Here is an 18,779-nt window from a genome sequence, read left to right as displayed (position 1 = left end):
ATGTGATAACCCAAGTACTAAATACTCAAGAATTGTCCATAACCGGGGACACGGCTAACCATGATTAGATTGTACACTCTGCAGAGGTTTGCGCACTTTTCCCCACAAGACTCGATCGCCTCCGTTGGATTTCTCGCACTACAAGGAGTTTGAGAAACGGATCACCGAGACACAGTCTTTCAGAAACATTAACTCTCTACTCCGGACAGACCATACCAAACCTACATCCCACTACCTGCTGATCTGCCTCTTCAAGAGCTTCACGTAACTTACTCAACTATGCTAGAGCCCATAATAGCTTGTGGCTGCACACGGAAGTTTCTAGCATGAATCATCTCAGTTCCCTTTGAGCCTGGGTGGCGGTCCATAGGAAGATCACACGGGTACTCCGGGATTTCCAAAAAATACAGGCAACACTGGGTACTCCAGGTGCCTCAATCCACCCAGATGTTTGATTAAGTTGCCACCTTAAGTTGAACCATTAATTAACAAGCTCACATCTGTCATGTATTTCACTCAAACCCAAACCACGTCTACGAGCATAGCATAGCATAGTATATATAAGCAACGCGTAGAGTAACTCCCAAGGGTTTGAATGTAACAGGGCAATAGGTTCTACCTCATCGACTACTTCCCAACCCACAAGTTAATGACATCCTAATCATGCAATGTTTGAGGATTGAGACTAATGCATAAAAACTGGGTGATAAAAGGGATATGATCAAAGTGTTACTTGCCTTGCTGACGATCTGCGAAACCTAGGGACTCGTAGTAGCACGCTTCGCACTCCGGGTGTTCTATCGCAAGCAAACAATAGCATACATAAGTAACAAGCAACGATGCACAAGCAAAACTCAAACAAAAGAGGTTGACCAGAAGTTTCAACTTAAGAACTCCGGTTCGCAAAAAGAATCAAATCAAATGGAGCAACGAAACTCAAACGGCGAAAGAAAGAAGCTTCGTTTACTAATCTGAAACTAGGTCAAATTTTACAGTAGAGAAAACTTGTTTGAGTTTGTTAAGAGGAAAGATGGTTTCGAGACGAAACTCCAGGCGCTTGAATCGCCTGATTCCGACTAACGAGCGAAAAGAAAAATAGAAACTAAGATCGGATCAGAAATCGCGATCAGAGAAAAATCGCGGAATAAATCCGATAAAAGAAAACTGACGAACAGACTAACGAACGAGCGTTCGTTGGCTGTTTCTAACGGGCGAAGAACCGTTTGTTAAAACGATCGTTCGGACGAACGTCCGCCAAATAAAAGAACCGAGAAAAACCGGCGAATCCGAAAAAAAACGGATCTGGGGTTCTAAAAAAACCGGTCTGTCTTTATAAAAAACCGGCAGCGGGGCGCGGCAGCTACCTCCTGCGAGAGGTCCGGCGGGGCGGCGGCGCTCGGCGGCGGCGCGGACTGCGGCGGCAGCAGGCGGCGGCGGCAGCTTGGCGCGGCGCGGGCGGCGGTGGTGTGGTGGGGTGTTGGGGGCGCGGGTGGCGGCGTATATAAGGGCGGGGCGGGGCGGCTTGGAGGAGGGGGCAAGACGCGGCGGCCGAGAAGAGTCCGGCTCGGACTTCTAGTCCGAGTCGGCGGCGGCGGCGCTCGCGGGGAAGGCGGCGGCGGCGGCCTGGCGCGGCTGGGCCTTAGGCCCAGTCGGCGCGGGAACCTCTTTTTTTTAAATAATTTCACCGATCGAAATAAATCCTAAAAAAAAATCTAAAAATGCCAAAATAAATTTTCACCATCTAAATAAAATATTTAGAACGAGATGAACATTTTCTTGGCCCTGCAATTTTTCTAATGCAAACAAAATTGCAATAAAATCCAAATAAAACAATTATTTGGTTTTAATACTTTTCCTCCAATATTTCAATTATCTTGGAGAAGTCATATTATCTCCTCTCATATATTTTGGTGTGAAATATTTTTGGAGAGAAAATAATTGAAACCAAAAATCCTCGTTTTCAAGATTTGACAAAGATTAAATTTGAAAACCGGGAAATCCCGAACTCTCTCCGAGGGTCCTTGAGTTGCTTAGGATTTCGAGGATCGCGAGACGAAATGCGAATAAAATATGATATGCATGGATGACTATGTATAACATTCCAAATTGAAAATTTGGGATGTTACAAACCTACCCCCCTTAAGATGAGTCTCGCCCTCGAGATTCGGGTTGGCTAGAAAATAGGTGTGGGTGGTCTTTGCAAAGATCATCCTCCCGTTCTCAGGTGGCTTCTTCCTCGGTATGGTAGCTCCACTAAACTTTACAAAACTTGATAACCTTACTGCGGGTGACTCTGCTGGCAAACTCAAGAATATTAACTGGTTTCTCCTCATAAGTCAAATCACTGTCCAACTGAATCGCCTCCAGGGGTATTGTATCTCTTAGCGGTACATCTGCCATCTCAGCATGACACTTCTTCAGCTGTGAAACGTGAAACACGTCATGAACTCCTGACAATCCCTCGGGTAACTCCAACTTGTAGGCAACTTCTCCCATCCGTCCCAAAATACGATACGGTCCTACAAATCTCGGGGCTAACTTTCCCTTAACTCCAAAACGTTTCACTCCTCGCAAGGGTGATACTCGCAGATATGCTCGGTCTCCAATTTCATAGGTTACCTCCTTGCGTTTTGAGTCTGCATAACTCTTCTGCCTGGACTGAGCAATCTTCAGTCTGTCACGAATCAATTTAACCTTCTCCTCAGACTCCTTGATCAAGTCTGGTCCAAACAACTGTCGGTCTCCTACCTCGTCCCACATCAAAGGTGTTCTGCACCTTCGTCCATACAGGGCTTCAAATGGGGCCATCTTCAAACTAGCTTGATAGCTATTGTTGTATGAAAACTCTGCGTATGGCAAATTGTCATCCCAACTAGATCCATAATCTAGCGCACAGGCTCTCAACATGTCCTCAAAAAATTTGGTTGACTCTCTCTGTTTGTCCATCCGTCTGCGGGTGAAATGATGTACTAAACTCCAATCTCGTTCCCAAAGTCTGGTGCAACTGGTGCCAAAACTTTGAGGTAAATTGTGTTCCTCGATCTGATACGATGGTCCTCGGAACTCCATGCAGACATACTATCCTAGACATATATATCTTGGCCAACTTTGCACTCGTATAGATGGTTTTCACTGGGATGAAGTGAGCTACTTTGGTCAAGCGATCAACTACTACCCATATGGAATCATATCCTACTTTGGTCCTGGGCAATCCAGTGATAAAGTCCATGCCCAGTTTATCCCACTTCCATTCGGGTATCGGCATAGGCTGTAACAGTCCTGCTGGCTTCTGATGTTCTGCCTTCACATGCTGACATACATCACATATGGTGACATACTTGGCAATATCCTTCTTCATACCGGTCCACCAGAAACGTTCCTTCAAATCCAGATACATTTTGGTGTTTCCGGGGTGTATCGAGTAGGGTGAGTCATGGGCCTCGTGAAGTATTAACTTCCTGATCTCCTGGTTATTGGGATCATAAACTCGGTCCTCAAACCATAGGGTATCGTGCTCATCCTCACGAAAACCTTTGGCCTTTCCTTTGCCCATCTTCTCCTTTATCTCGGCAATCTCTTTGTCATCCTTCTGAGCTTCCCGAATTTTGTCCAGCAATGTCGACTGGACCTCCATTGTTGCAATAAATCCTCTAGGAACAATCTCCAATCGAAGTTCCATGATGTCCTCTGCTAATTCCTTCGGCAGTCCCTTGCTTTCAAGGATATTAGCATAACTCTTCCGGCTCAAAGCGTCTGCTACGACATTGGCCTTTCCTGGATGATAGTGTAGCTTCATGTCATAATCCTTTATAAGTTCCAACCATCTCCTCTGTCGAAGGTTCAGCTCCTTCTGGGTGAAAATGTACTTCAAACTCTTATGGTCCGTGTACACATCACAACGGTTTCCAATAAGGTAATGTCTCCAGGTCTTCAATGCATGTACTACGGCTGCTAGCTCCAAATCATGCGTGGCATAGTTTAACTCATGAGGTTTCAGTTGTCGTGAGGCATACGAAACAACTCTCCCGTCCTGCATAAGCACACATCCAAGTCCTAAGCGTGAGGCATCGCAGTACACTTGGAACTCCTTATGTATATCTGGCAGTGTTAGCACTGGCGCTGTAGTCAAGCGTTTCTTCAATTCCTGGAAACTTGCCTCGCAATCTTCTGTCCATTTAAACTTAGTATCCTTCTTCAACAGTTCAGTCATTGGCTTTGCAATCTTGGAAAAATTCTCGATGAATCTCCGGTAGTATCCTGCGAGTCCAAGAAAACTGCGGATCTCGCTAACTGAAGTGGGTGCCAACCATTCAGTGACTGACTGAATTTTGCTGGGGTCTACTGCTATACCTTCTCCCGATATAACATGTCCAAGGAACCCGACTTCCTTCAACCAAAATTCGCATTTGCTGAACTTAGCATACAACTGGTGTTCCCTGAGTTTCTCGAGAACTAAGCGCAAATGCTCCTTGTGCTCCTCCTCGTTCTTCGAGTATACCATAATATCATCAATAAACACCACAACAAACTTGTCCAAATACTCCATGAACACCTTGTTCATCATGCTCATGAAATAGGCAGGGGCGTTAGTCAGTCCAAATGACATGACCGTGTACTCGTATAATCCATATAGTGTTGTGAATGTTGTCTTCGGTATGTCCTTCTCTCGTATCTTCAACTGATGATACCCCGATCACAAATCGATCTTCAAAAACACTGTAGCTCCCTGCAACTGATCAAACAGATCGCTGATCATCGGCAGTGGGTACTTGTTCTTAATCGTCACTTCATTTAATGCTCGATAATCAACAACCATCCTCAGGGATTTATCCTTCTTCTCAACCAAAAGTACTGGGGCTCCCCAAGGTGATGAACTTCCTCGGATGTATCCTTTCTCCAATAACTCCTTGATCTGTTTCTTAATTTCTTCCAGATCATTTGCGGGCATCCGATAGGGTCTCTTGGATATTGGTCCGGTACCTGGCAACAGTTCTATCAAAAACTCAATGTCTCTATCCGGCGGCATGCCTGGTAACTCCTCTGAAAAAACATCCGAGTAATCCTTCACTACAGGCACTTCCTGCTAAACAACTCCCATAAGGGCATTCACCTGACTCCTCCTAGGCACATGCCTAGATACATACTTAATGCTTTTTCCTTCCGGAGTGGTGTGATAAATCGACTTACTAGCACAGTCAATGCTTCCTCCAAACTTTGACATCCAGTCCATACCCAATATCACATCCAATCCTTGTGACTCCAAGATAATTAGGTCGGACGGAAAAACATGTGTACCAATGGTTAAGGGTATCTAGTCACACCATCGGCTAGCCATAAACTCTGCTTTGGGTGAACTCACTAAAAGAGGGGTCCTAAGGGTCTGGGTTGGTAGCTTAAACTTATCCACGAATCCCCTTGATATGTATGAATGCGATGCACCAGTATCGAAAAGAACAAGAGCGGTAAATGACTTAACCATAAACTTACCTATTACCGCGTCCGGCTGCTCTTCAACCTCCTCCACGTTAACGTGGTTCACTTGTCCTTTGTTGAATGGATTTGGCTTCTTCCCAGCGCTCCCATTTCCATTTCCATTCTTTCCTTCAGGGCACTCCGTGGCGTAGTGTCCAGTCTTCCCGCACTTGAAACAAGTAACATGACTTAAGTCCCTTTTGGCGGGTGTGGCTGGGTTGGGGCGGTTATGATTATTGTTGGTTCCGTTCCCATTCCCATTCTTAGATCCATTGTGGTTATGCGATCCTCCTCCAGTGTGGTTGTGACCTCCATGGTTATGAACAAGTCCTCCCGAGTTCGGGGTTAGGCGAGGCTTCTGCTGAGCTCCAGAGTTATACTTCCCTTGTCCATACTTTCTCTTGCGGCTCTCAATCTGCTGCCGCTTCCCTTCAATCATAAGAGCCTTATCTACCAACTCCTGGTAGTTGTTGAAGGTTGCTACCATCAACTGCATACTCATCTCATCATTCAGTCCTTCCATAAACTTCTCCTGTTTCGCTGCATCTGTGGCCACATCATCAGGGGCGTAGCGAGATAACTTGCTAAACTCATCCACGTACTGAGCCACAGTACGGTTCCCCTGATGTAAGTTGCGTAACTCCCGCTTCTTCATTTGCATAGCTCCAGTGGAGACATGGGCTATGCAGAAAGCTTGCTGAAACTGGTCCCAAGTGACATTGGCTATAGGAAAAGTGGCTGTGTAATTCTCCCACCATGAGGCTGCTGGTCCATCCAATTGATGTGCGGCAAGCGCACGCTCTCAGCATCTGTGCAACCTGCGGTGGCCAACTCCCTTCCAATACGGCGCAGCCAATCGTCCGCAACTATGGGCTCGGTGCTACTGGAAAACACTGGCGGCTGTAACCTTAGAAAATGGGCTAGGTTGTCCACGGGCAGCGGGTTGTTGTTGTTGTTGTCGCCCTGATTCTGAAATAGCAATTGCATCAAGGCATTCTGCTGTTGGATCAACTGGGTGAGCTCCGGTGGGAAGGCAAAAGCGGGGTCACGTCTCGGAGGCATCTGAGGGTTTAGATGGAAGAGATTGGAATAGAGATGGGGTTCTAATGAGAAAACACTACCCATATGCACATGAGACAAACACAATCATTTCACTCAATCAATCAACCAAGGGCATACAAATGATCTAGAACTATCGCACAAGTGCTCAACTACTACTAAAAACATGGGGGAATACTAGTGATATATGGTAGTCGTCTAGAAATTTTGATCGGTGGAAGATCCATGATGTCTGCTCCAGCTTCGTCTTCATAGTCATCATCACTAGGATCGGAATCGGTGTCGTTGGTGATGATGTAGTCCTCGGGGCGTATCTCCTTGGGTTCTTCTTCTTCTATTGGTGTTGGTCCTCCCATGAATACTCCGATCTTCTTGACTAGGTCGTCATTCTTCTCCAGTAGTTTCTTGATTTCCTCCTCATATCCATCGCGTGTAAACTTGAGTTCTTCCTCCAGTTCGATGATTCTAGTCTTTGCCTTCTTTAAGTCCATCATGTCCGCGCACATCTGGTTTTCCTAATGTTGGATGTGCTGGTTTAACTCCTGGATGAAAGCTGTAATGGATCTATCCTTCCTGGTGCTGATTACTTCCCATTGCTCGTCTCGGCGCCCACATATTTGGTAAATAGTGTCCTTAAGTTCCCTGTTGTAAACTTCTCCAATGCGTCCAATGATAATGCGGGCTGCCATGCTCTTGCCTAGACTCCAGGTGGGTGCTTCGAAAGAAAACTCTATGGGTTTAGAAGTTGGCAAGAACGTCCTTCCTGGAACTTGTACTTGTATCCTCCAGCGCTCCTCTTCAGGTAAAGTGGCATTGTACGTCCCGGTGAAACTTGGTATTCCAATGTTCAGGTACCTAGTGACTTCCTTCAAGTGACGTCCAAAAGGTGTGTCTTCATCCGGTTGGGCAAACTTGTTTTTCATCTCCGCCATCCTAAAGAGTAGAAAATGGAGAGGAGTTAGAAATGAGAAGAGAAGGGTGACCTAGGGTTTATCTTAGTGGTCGTGTCCTATACTCAGCATGTGCTCTGATACCATCTTGTAGCAACCCGACCTCAGATGGTCAAGTCTCTGTGCTTCGGTGTCATCCCTGGATCGGTAATGCTGACACACACAGTACTCGAAGGATTTATAACAGAGTAGCAATCACACACTTATTACATCGAATGTCTCAAGAGAGAACTTATTACAATAATATGGCTTAAGGCCATCTAATACGATAACAGCGGAAGGCTTGGAAGATAAAGTGAGTCCATCAACTCCAACGGCATAGCTGAGCTGCACGGCAACGACCTAACGAACCTTACTCCTCGTCTGAAAAGTCTGCAACATAATACATTGCAGCCCGAAAACGGGTCAGCACATGAATATGCTGGCAATGTAACACAGTAGAGCAAGAACAGAATAATGCTATCACTACATGCATATTTGGCTGGTGGAAATCTCTATGGTTACAGTTTTGCGAAAAGCCAATTTTTTCCTACAACAAAGGAATAGATTTTATTTAACTATCATGGTAGTTGAAACATCATTGAGAAGGTTCCTCCAACTCAATCCCAATTAAAGTGATTAACAACCCAACAATATTAATTAAGAGTGATGAGATACATGTGATAACCCAAGTACTAGATACTCAAGAATTGTCCATAACCGGGGACACGGCTAACCATGATTAGATTGTACACTCTGCAGAGGTTTGCGCACTTTTCCCCACAAGACTCGATCGCCTCCGTTGGATTTCTCGCACTACAAGGTGTTTGAGAAACGGATGACCGAGACACAGTCTTTCAGAAACATTAACTCTCTACTCCGGACAGACCATACCAAACCTACATCCCACTACCTGCTGATCTGCCTCTTCAAGAGCTTCACGTAACTTACTCAACTATGCTAGAGCCCATAATAGCTTGTGGCTGCACACGGAAGTTTCTAGCATGAATCATCTCAGTTCCCTTTGAGCCTGGGTGGCGGTCCATAGGAAGATCACACGGGTACTCCGGGATTTCCAAAAAATACAGGCAACACTGGGTACTCCAGGTGCCTCAATCCACCCAGATGTTTGATTAAGTTGCCACCTTAAGTTGAACCATTAATTAACAAGCTCACATCTGTCATGTATTTCACTCAAACCCAAACCACGTCTACGAGCATAGCATAGCATAGTATATATAAGCAACGCGTAGAGTAACTCCCAAGGGTTTGAATGTAACAGGGCAATAGGTTCTACCTCATCGACTACTTCCCAACCCACAAGTTAATAACATCCTAATCATGCAATGTTTGAGGATTGAGACTAATGCATAAAACTGGGTGATAAAAGGGATATGATCAAAGTGTTACTTGCCTTGCTGACGATCTGCGAAACCTAGGGACTCGTAGTAGCACGCTTCGCACTCCGGGTGTTCTATCGCAAGCAAACAATAGCATACATAAGTAACAAGCAACGCTGCACAAGCAAAACTCAAACAAAAGAGGTTGACCAGAAGTTTCAACTTAAGAACTCCGGTTCGCAAAAAGAATCAAATCAAATGGAGCAACGAAACTCAAACAACGAAAGAAAGAAGCTTCGTTTACTAATCTGAAACTATGTGAAATTTTACAGTAGAGAAAACTTGTTTGAGTTGGTTAAGCGGAAAGAGGGTTTCGAGACGAAACTCCACGCGCTTGAATCGCCTGATTCCGACTAACGAGCGAAAAGAAAAACAGAAACTAAGATCGGATCAGAAATCGCGATCAGAGAAAAATCGCGGAATAAATCCGATAAAAGAAAGCTGACGAACAGACTAACGAATGAGCATTCGTTGGCTGTTTCTAACGGGCGAAGAACCGTTCATTAAAACAATCGTTCGGACAAACGTCCGCCAAATAGAAGAACCGAGAAAAACCGGTGAATCCGAAAAAAACCCGGATCTAGGGTTCTAAAAAAACCGGTCGGTCTTTATAAAAAACCGGTGGCGGGGCGCGGCGGCTACCTCCGGCGAGGGGTCCGGCGGGGCGGCGGCTTAGGGGGCGGCGGCACTCGACGGCGGCGCGGACTGCGGCGGCGGCGGCAGCAGGCGGCGGCAGCTTGGCGCGGGCGGCGGTGGTGTGGTGGGGTGTTGGGGGCGGGGGTGGCGGCGTATATAAGGGCGGGGCGGGGTGGCTTGGAGGAGGGGGCAAGACGCGGCGGCGGAGAGGAGTCCGGCTCGGACTCCTAGTCCGAGTCGCCGGCGGCGGCGCTTGCGGGGAAGGCGGCGGCGGCGACCTGGTGCGGCTTGGCCTTAGGCCCAGTCGGCGCGGGAATCTCTTTTTTTTTAAAATAATTTCACCGACCGAAATAAATCCTAAAAATATAAATAAAAATCTAAAAATGCCAAAATAAATTTTCACCATCTAAATAAAATATTTAGAACGAGATGAACATTTTCTTGGCCCTAAAATGCAATTTTCGAAAACGTGCAATTTTTCTAATGCACACAAAATTGCAATAAAATCCAAATGAAACAATTATTTGGTTTTAATACTTCTCCAATATTTCAATTATCTTGGAGAAGTCATATTATCTCCTCTCATATATTTTAGTGTGAAATATTTTGAAGAGAAAATAATTAAAACCAAAAATCCTCGTTTTCAAGATTTGATAAAGATCAAATTTGAAAACCGGGAAATGCGAATAAAATATGATATGCATGGATGACTATGTATAACATTCCAAATTGAAAATTTGGGATGTTACATGAACACAATACAAAGAGTACAAAGATGTGAAACTAGTAGTAGTCTGATTCTTGACCTTGCAAGCAACGTCTCAGCCATTCTGAAACATAATGATTGAAACTTTTACACAGAAAATGACATTCTAAAACACAATGTGAAACTATCTATTAGCGCCCCCATTCTTGACCTTGCAATCAGCATCTGAGCCATGCATCATCATTATTTTGGCAATCTACAACAAACAAATGAGATAGGTAAAAAAGGGTAGTAAAATTGAAAGGGGAGCAACACAGAAAGGATCAAGGACATGTGATGATTAATCTTGCTTCATGGCCAATAATTTTGACCTTTGTTAGTAGTTGTATTAACTTACCAGATTTTGCTAACGTAGCATCAACTCGCAATACCAAGTATTCATTACCAAGTTTAAAACCATCCATTTAAGTTTTATATTCTGGTTTGATACTTCGGATTTTAGCAAGAGTATTACTCGTGTATGGATTTGTCAAGTATCACATTTGTAGCTAAAACTAGTAATTTTATCTTACAATAAACTAACTCAGCTAACTACTCTATTAAGTTTCACCGTGTTAATAGAAACAATGTGTTCTATAGGAAGTGAGGAAAGTAATGAAGGCGTACAATTGTTGAAGAATTGTTTTACCTAATCTCGCCGCAAAGAGTCTTATCTCACAAAAGCAGTATAACCATTTTCACATGCAAGAAAACTGTTCTCTTGTACAAATTCAGTGCAAAAATATAAGCATGTGCTATATAATAAAAAAATATTCCAGTAATGCTATTAATAATGCAAAAAATCAATTTAACTGGTGAAGAATCACTCGCACAATATAGATTTACTATAAGAAAATATCTCCAAGGCAATCCAACAACACCGACTTGAACAATCGAGTTTCTGTAACCTGCTGATTCGGCATATGGATTGGTAATCTATATTCAGTTCTACCCACAGAATCAATCACATCGAAATAGCCGAACACATGTTCTTGAAAAAACATTAGGGTACCCTTTAGGGTGCGTTCGATGCATAGGAATTTTAAAGGAAATCAGCAGGAATCAGAAAATCATGGGAAAGTTTCCCAAATCTACGTTCGGTCTGCAACATTCGGCTCTTCACATTCCAAAGGAAGGTTATGGCTTCCTCTGTTCGTACGGGAAGAAAAACATCCAGTAGGAATTCATTTTCTAGGAGGAAGCACGAGGCAAAGTGCAGGAAAGTTGATCTGACTATTGGCATGTTATATATTAGACCCCACAGCTGCCACATGGAGGCAGCACGCATGGGAAACCACATTGACCAGGAAAAAAACTGGCAAAAAGGTATACTATTGGGTCCTATGTTTCCTGTGGGTTCTATGTTTCATGTGCCTTCACATGCTTTCACCGAACGTGTTTCTTTCAGTTTGCCAATGGATTCTCATTCCAGAGTTTCCATCCCCATGACATCCATCCATTTTATGGTATCCAAGATTTTACAAACCTTTGCACCGAATGGGGCCTTACTCTTTTGTAACAAACATACATACCTTGTTTTTAGGGAAAAACCCTTATATCACCAGGTTCCATGACCATGACCTGCTATACATGGCCGAAACAACTTAAATCTACTCTGACTTGGCATCTAAAACAACTCAGTCTCGAGCGTCTCTTTTTAGACATACCTAACAGTGGCCGTATCTGATTGCTTAGCCGTCTGCTTAATGATTGTTGATATCGTACCAACACCATAGTGTGCCCTGCATGTCTGGGAAGCAGAGTGCATAAGAGGACTAATTTTGATGTTCACATTCTCGGATGGACCAAGTATATGCTCATTGCGTTAACAGTTTGAGGAGAACATATTACAAACAGGATAAGATGCGAGAGGCACATGGCCGAGAAATTGTGTGTTGACCAGTCATGCATCATTCTAGTGTTTGGAAACGTATGTGCCTCCCCACTAATTAGAAAATTAGCACAAAGATTGCAGGAATTCAGAATTATTTGTATTTTAAAATGAAAAAGGAATTGCGCTAAACTCAATTTAGAGGTGAGATTTCAAGAATATGAGTCATATACATATGACGAGAATATCAAGGTTATGTGTTCTTGTATATCACATCAATTTTTATCAATTATTTATAACATTTTATATTGCATAACATGTGTAAGAATTAGTTCCATGTCAGCTTAGTGTGCACATTTCACTGGATAAGAAGTTGAAACAAATATTACTTTTTCCCTAGGGAAAACAAATCTTACATCAACCAAAAAGTAATAAGCTACAAATTTAAGTTTTCCTTACTGTAAAATGAAATAGTTGAAGAGTCCTCATTGTGTTATACACACAATGACATACATAATTCTCAGCGCTTCTTCTGCACATTCATGGGTTTCTCCTAGTTGCAATGAATAAGTGTTGTAGATCAACCTGTTAAGAGATAACATAAGCACACACATGTTGACTCAAGTAAAAGACAATTTAAGATCCATTGGGTGTAGATGGTAAAAAGGATTAAGTAGAGTAAACACAAATATTGGTACGGATCTACATAGGAACAAGAAAATCTCACCCTAAAGAATGACAGGGTATGCACAAAATGCTCATCCAGAATTAGTACAGGGTGTGCACATGCTGCTCATGCAGAAGTAGTACAGATCGACACATAGTGAATCACATCTAATCAATAAACACCAGAATCAGACACGAACATGAGAGATGTAGGCACCAATTGGCGAAGAAGATGGCTGGGCATCCAAAGAAATCACTATCATCACGGTGTTGTCCAATCATAATGGACGGAGTAATACGATGCAGAAACCCTAGCTGAAGTACAGTCAACGTCAGAGTCGAGGTAGCAGAGGCGGAATACCATCGTCAAGCCCGGGCCGGTAGGGGCGCTCATGAGGAGATGCAGGGGTAGTGGGCCAGCGGACCGGAGCCGCGAAGCCGCACCAGCGACCAGGGTTGTTGCGGGGCGCGGAGGACATCGCGGTGGCCGAGGATTAGAGGAGAACGTTAAGGGAGTGGGGCACGACGAGGAGCAATGGGGTTGGAGTGCGCCGGAGCTTTCCGGATCGGAGTTGGCGGCGGCAGAGTTGAGATGGGAGAGGGAAAGAGGAATCAGGGGAGAGAGGTGACAGAGAGAAAATATTTCTTTTCTTAAAATGAGCGGCTGAGAAAAGGTGGAGGTGGCAGGTGGGTTGTGGGTACGAGGTGGTTGTGCTTCGTGGGGAGGTGCGGAGGCTGAACCCAACAACATATCCCATCACATCATTTCTACACATGCATTGGGGTAGGGGGAGTTTGTTGTAGTGGCAGATGCAGATGTTATGAACGTTTGGAAAGCTCGATATGATGACTACTTGATAGTTTAATGCGCCATGCTTTACGGCTTAGAACTGGGACTTCAAAAACGTTTTGAACGCCACGGAGCATATGAGATGTTCCAAGAGCTGAAATTGGTATTTCAGACTCATGCCCGTGTCGAGAGGTATGAGACCTCTGACAAGTACTTTGCCTACAAGACGGAGGAGAATAGCTCAACCAGTGAGCATGTGCTCAGAATGTGTGGGTACTACAATCGCTTGAATCAAGTGGGAGTTAATCTTCCATATAAGATAGTGATTGACAAAGTTGTCTAGTCACTATCACCAAGCTACTATAAATTCGTGATGAAATATAATATGCGAGGGATGAAGAAATGATTCCCGAGCTCTTCGCGATGCTGAAATCGGCAAAGGTAGAAATCAAGAAAGAGCATCAAGTGTTGATGGTTAACAAGACCACTAGTTTCAAGAAAAAGGGCAAGATAAAGAAAGGGAACTTCGAGAAGAATGGCAAGCAAGTTGTCGCACCCATGAAGAAGCCCAAAGTTGGACCCAAGGCTGAAACTAAGTGCTTCTACTGCAAAGAAAATGATCACTGGAAGCGGAACTGCCCCAAATACTTGGCGGATAAGAACACTAGTACAACGAGGTGCTATACAAACGGTTTTTAACCCTTTTCCGTGATGGCATTTGGAACCATCACCTAGTGAGTGTGGGCGATAGAGGGGTCCTTCCCACACGTCTCAGCCCTCCGGGGGATATGCCCTCCTAGCACACACACGTTTGGCAAAATGAGGTCGTGTGTGACTGGCGAGTGACCAAATACGGTTATACGTACAGTAGTGCTAAAAAATACAATTATACAGGCGAAATCATTTCCGGTCGTAAGTACATCACACATAGTCAGTCCCCGCTAAACGTTTCCGTTCGTATATACATCCCACACAGTCGCTCCAAGGAAAAGTTTCTGTTCACAGGTACATCACATACAATTTTCCCCGTTAAATCGTTTGTGATAGCGTTCCCATTGCACACGGTATTAAAAAAATTTATCATTTGCGTTATTGAATGCATCACACACGGTGCGTAGAAGAAACTGTGTGGCAAAGGTTGTCCATCACACACGGTTTTTATGTGGTAAACATTTGCACCAGGTGGCCTAATGCAAACAGTTTTCAAGAGGATGTCGTGTGTGATTGCTCATTGATCTAACATTGTTTATTCCTAGAAACTGTGTGCGTTGCCTAAGGTCATCGCCCATGGTGTTTTCTCAATAACTGTTTGCAATAGGAAAACCCAATTAGCAAGCTAATTATCCTATTATTAATAATCCATTTATTAATCTAATTGACATCTCATATTAAGCATACAATGTATTTCATTTTCATAATTGAAATACATCAGAGTACAACATCATATAGCTTCAGCACTCAGCTACCCCATTACACAACTGCACCAGCACCAAGTTTCACATGCAACATCTATAACCTTTCAAAATTAGCATCATAGACGGTACATAGACAAATGTATCTCATCTGGAAAACTGCTGAAGCAGATGGCGAATATTGAGTGAGGGAGTCCTGGATTAGGGGGTGTCCGGATGGCCGGACTATACCTTCAGCCGGACTCTTGGACTATGAAGATACAAGATTGAAGACTTCGTCCCGTGTCCGGAAGGGACTTTCCTTGGCGTGGAAGGCAAGCTTGGCGATACGGATATGTAGATCTCCTACCATTGTAACCGACTTTGTGTAACCCTAACCCTCTCCGGTGTCTATATAAACCGGAGGGTTTTAGTCCGTAGGACAACATCCACAACAACAATCATACCATAGGCTAGCTTCTAGGGTTTAGCCTCTCTGATCTTGTGGTAGATCTACTCTTATACTACCCATACCATCAATATTAATCAAGAAGGACGTAGGGTTTTACCTCCATCGAGAGGGCCCGAACCTGGGTAAAACTTCGTGTCCCCTGCCTCCTGTTACCATCCGGCCTAGACGCATAGTTCGGGACCCCCTACCCGAGATCCGTCGGTTTTGACACCGACATTGGTGCTTTCATTGAGAGTTCCTCTGTGTGGTCTCCATTAGGAAGGATGCCTCACCCTGTCTTTAAAGACGGCACCGTTGCTAAGGGAGCTTTGGCTGTCAGCCAAACCCTCCGGCTAGGTGGTTTTCTTATGATCGCCTGTTCGGCTTCTGCGCCGACGATGACCTCTCGAGCCATCGAAAACAATCTTCATGTCATCTCAGAACTCGCCGAGCAGTTAGATCCAATGGAGCTCTCCTCCATAAACGAGCTCTTGGATCACATCGCCACCTTGGGAGTCGCTACGGATTACGACCAGATTGGGCCTAAACCCGGTCTGAGAGAGATTAACTCTCCCCAAGTCACCCATCACGTTGCCGTGGTAGAGGGACAGTGCAGCGACCCTTCATCTATCTTAAGGACTAGCTACGTCCGGATTCCCGATCCCTCCAAGCCGGATACCCGCGGAGGGGTGGATATCACTCAAGACCTGAACTTAGAGTCAGGTGACGGGCTGGATTCATTGGACAACATCCAGGAATCCAAATTTTCGAGTTCGGAAATTCCTCGGCCTCTGAGCCTCAGATGGGTTGAGGCTTCGGATTTAATTTCGCCCACTCACCCGAACATAAGCGATCTATCCCAAATCAGGCAAGAGCCCGATGAAACAGTACATCATTACTGGGCCAGATTCCTCCTGGTTAAGAACAGGGTAAAGGACTGCCGCGAGGAAGACGCAATCTCAATCTTTTGCAATAATTGCACGGACAAGGGAATCCTCAACGCCATAAGTCGCCGTGATATTACATGCTTCGCTGACTTGGCGTCCATCGTGCGAAAGTACTGTGCGATGGAAAGCGCCTGGAAAACCGAAATAAAATTTTGGGCGATCCTGCCCTGAATACAAACCCATTCCGAAATAAAAGGGTGCATCATCGCCAGACACCCGGGTCAAGCACCAAAAAGCAAAAACCCTCTACAGGGCATGGAACCGTACTGGAAGGATGGCTTAATGGACCCTGTAAAATTCACAGTACAGAGGATGCCATACCAACTCACAGCCTTAGAGCATGTTGGATACTCCGACAGGTGGCCAAAATTGGCGAAGATCTCCTAATTCCGGAGGCCACAGAAAGCCACCCCAGGGACACCAATACGGTATTAACAGTCTTCGAGACTTTCGCATCAAATAATATGCGAAAAAGAACACTCCGCAGCCTTGCCGAAGTCTACCAAGTAGCAACAATAAACCCAGGGAGTGACACGACTATAACCTTTAACGCCAGTGATGAACCTAAATTCCGAACAGCCCGAGCACCAGCCGCATTGGTCCTCAATCCAATAGTGGACGGCTTTCGTCTTACCAAGGTACTCATGGACGGCGGCAGCGGATTGAACCTCATCTATGAGGAAACCCTTCAAAAAATGGAAATAGACTGGAACCGCATTGAGCGAAGCAGCACAACCTTTAGAGGAATAATCCCCAGTCGGGAAGCGCGCTGTACAGGAAAAATCACACTAGATGTGGTGTTCGGTACGCCAGATAATTATAGGTCCGAAGAGGTCACGTTCCATGTGGCTCTGTTCAGCAGCGGTTATCACGCTCTGCTAGGGCGGGAAGCGTTTACAATCTTCCAAGCAATACCCCATTACGGGTACATGAAGCTCAAGATGCCTGGGCCTAACGGGATCATCACTCTCGCTAGTGATCCGGACATAGCACTCCGCGCCGAAAACAAGACAGCCGCACTGGCCCTCGAGGCACTATCCGAATCCCTAGCGGCTGAGGAACTGACTGCGCTGCGCTCTACGGTGAATAGGGACGATGTGGTACTCGACAAATGATCCAAGTCCACCTCCTTTAAACCGGCGGACGAAATAGTCAAATTCCAAGTCCATCCAACGGACCCCAATAAAACAGCTTCCATCGGGGCACAGTTAAACCCTGATGTAGACGCCGCACTGCGAGAGTTCCTACGTGAGAACTGGGACATTTTCGCCTGGCACCCGTCAGACATGCCAGGAATCCCACGCAGGCTGGCCGAGCATAGCTTAAATATCCAAACAGGATTCAAACCTGTCAAACAGGCTCTTCGGCGTTTTTCCGAACCTAAGAGACAGGCCATGGGAGAGGAGCTAGCAAAGCTATTGGAGGCCGGATTCATCAGAGATATAAAACATCCGGACTGGCTAGCAAACCTGGTGATGGTACCAAAGAAGGACAAATCATGGCGCCTGTGCGTTGATTTTAAAGACCTTAACAAGGCTTGCCCAAAGGATCCCTTCCCCCTCCCCCGCATCGATCAAATTGTCGACGCCACCGCAGGACACGATTCGTTGTGTTTCCTCGACGCATATTCCGGCTACCATCAAATCAAGATGGCAGAATTAGACCAAGCCGCAATGGCATTTATCACACCATACGACCCATTCTGCTTCAACACAATGCCCTTTGGGCTGAAAAACGCCGGCGCAACATATCAGCGCATGATTCAAACATGTCTAGCAACCCAGATCGGCAAAACAGTGGAGGCATATGTAGATGATGTGGTCGTCAAAACAAGACATGTCGAATCTCTAGTAGACGACTTGAGGCTCACATTTGATAACCTCCGAACATACGACATCAAGCTCAACCCAGAAAAATGCATTTTCGGCATTCCAGCCGGAAAGCTCTTGGGCTTCATTGTATCCGGTAGAGGAATTGAAGCAAATCCAGCCAAGATCCGAGCTCTGTCGCAACTGGATATCCCAAAGGACCTCAAACAAATACAAAAGTTAACCGGATGCGTGGCGGCTCTAAGCCGCTTTATCTCCCGCTTGGGAGAAAAGGCCCTACCCCTTTACCGCCTCCTTCGGCACATCGAACACTTCGAATGGACGGACGCAGCCACGGCCAGACTCGACGAAATAAAAGCCATATTGGTAACAAACTCAGTCCTGGCCGCGCCAAACATTGGCGAACCAATGCTATTGTACATTGTAGCAACACATCAGGTTGTAAGTGCAGTACTCGTCATCAAACGAGAAACGGACGGACACAAATCCCCCCTTCAAAAGCCGGTCTACTATGTGTCCACTGTCCTCACTCCCTGCAAATCACGGTGCCCGCATTATCAAAAGATTGCATACGCGGTATTCATGGCATCCCGGAAGCTACGACACTACTTTCAAGAGTTTTCAATAACAGTA

Source organism: Triticum aestivum, chromosome 3A (genome assembly GCF_018294505.1).
Source record: "Triticum aestivum cultivar Chinese Spring chromosome 3A, IWGSC CS RefSeq v2.1, whole genome shotgun sequence".
NCBI lineage: Eukaryota > Viridiplantae > Streptophyta > Magnoliopsida > Poales > Poaceae > Triticum > Triticum aestivum.
The sequence above is the reverse complement of the archived record's forward strand: the minus strand, read 5'-3'. Positions refer to the sequence as shown.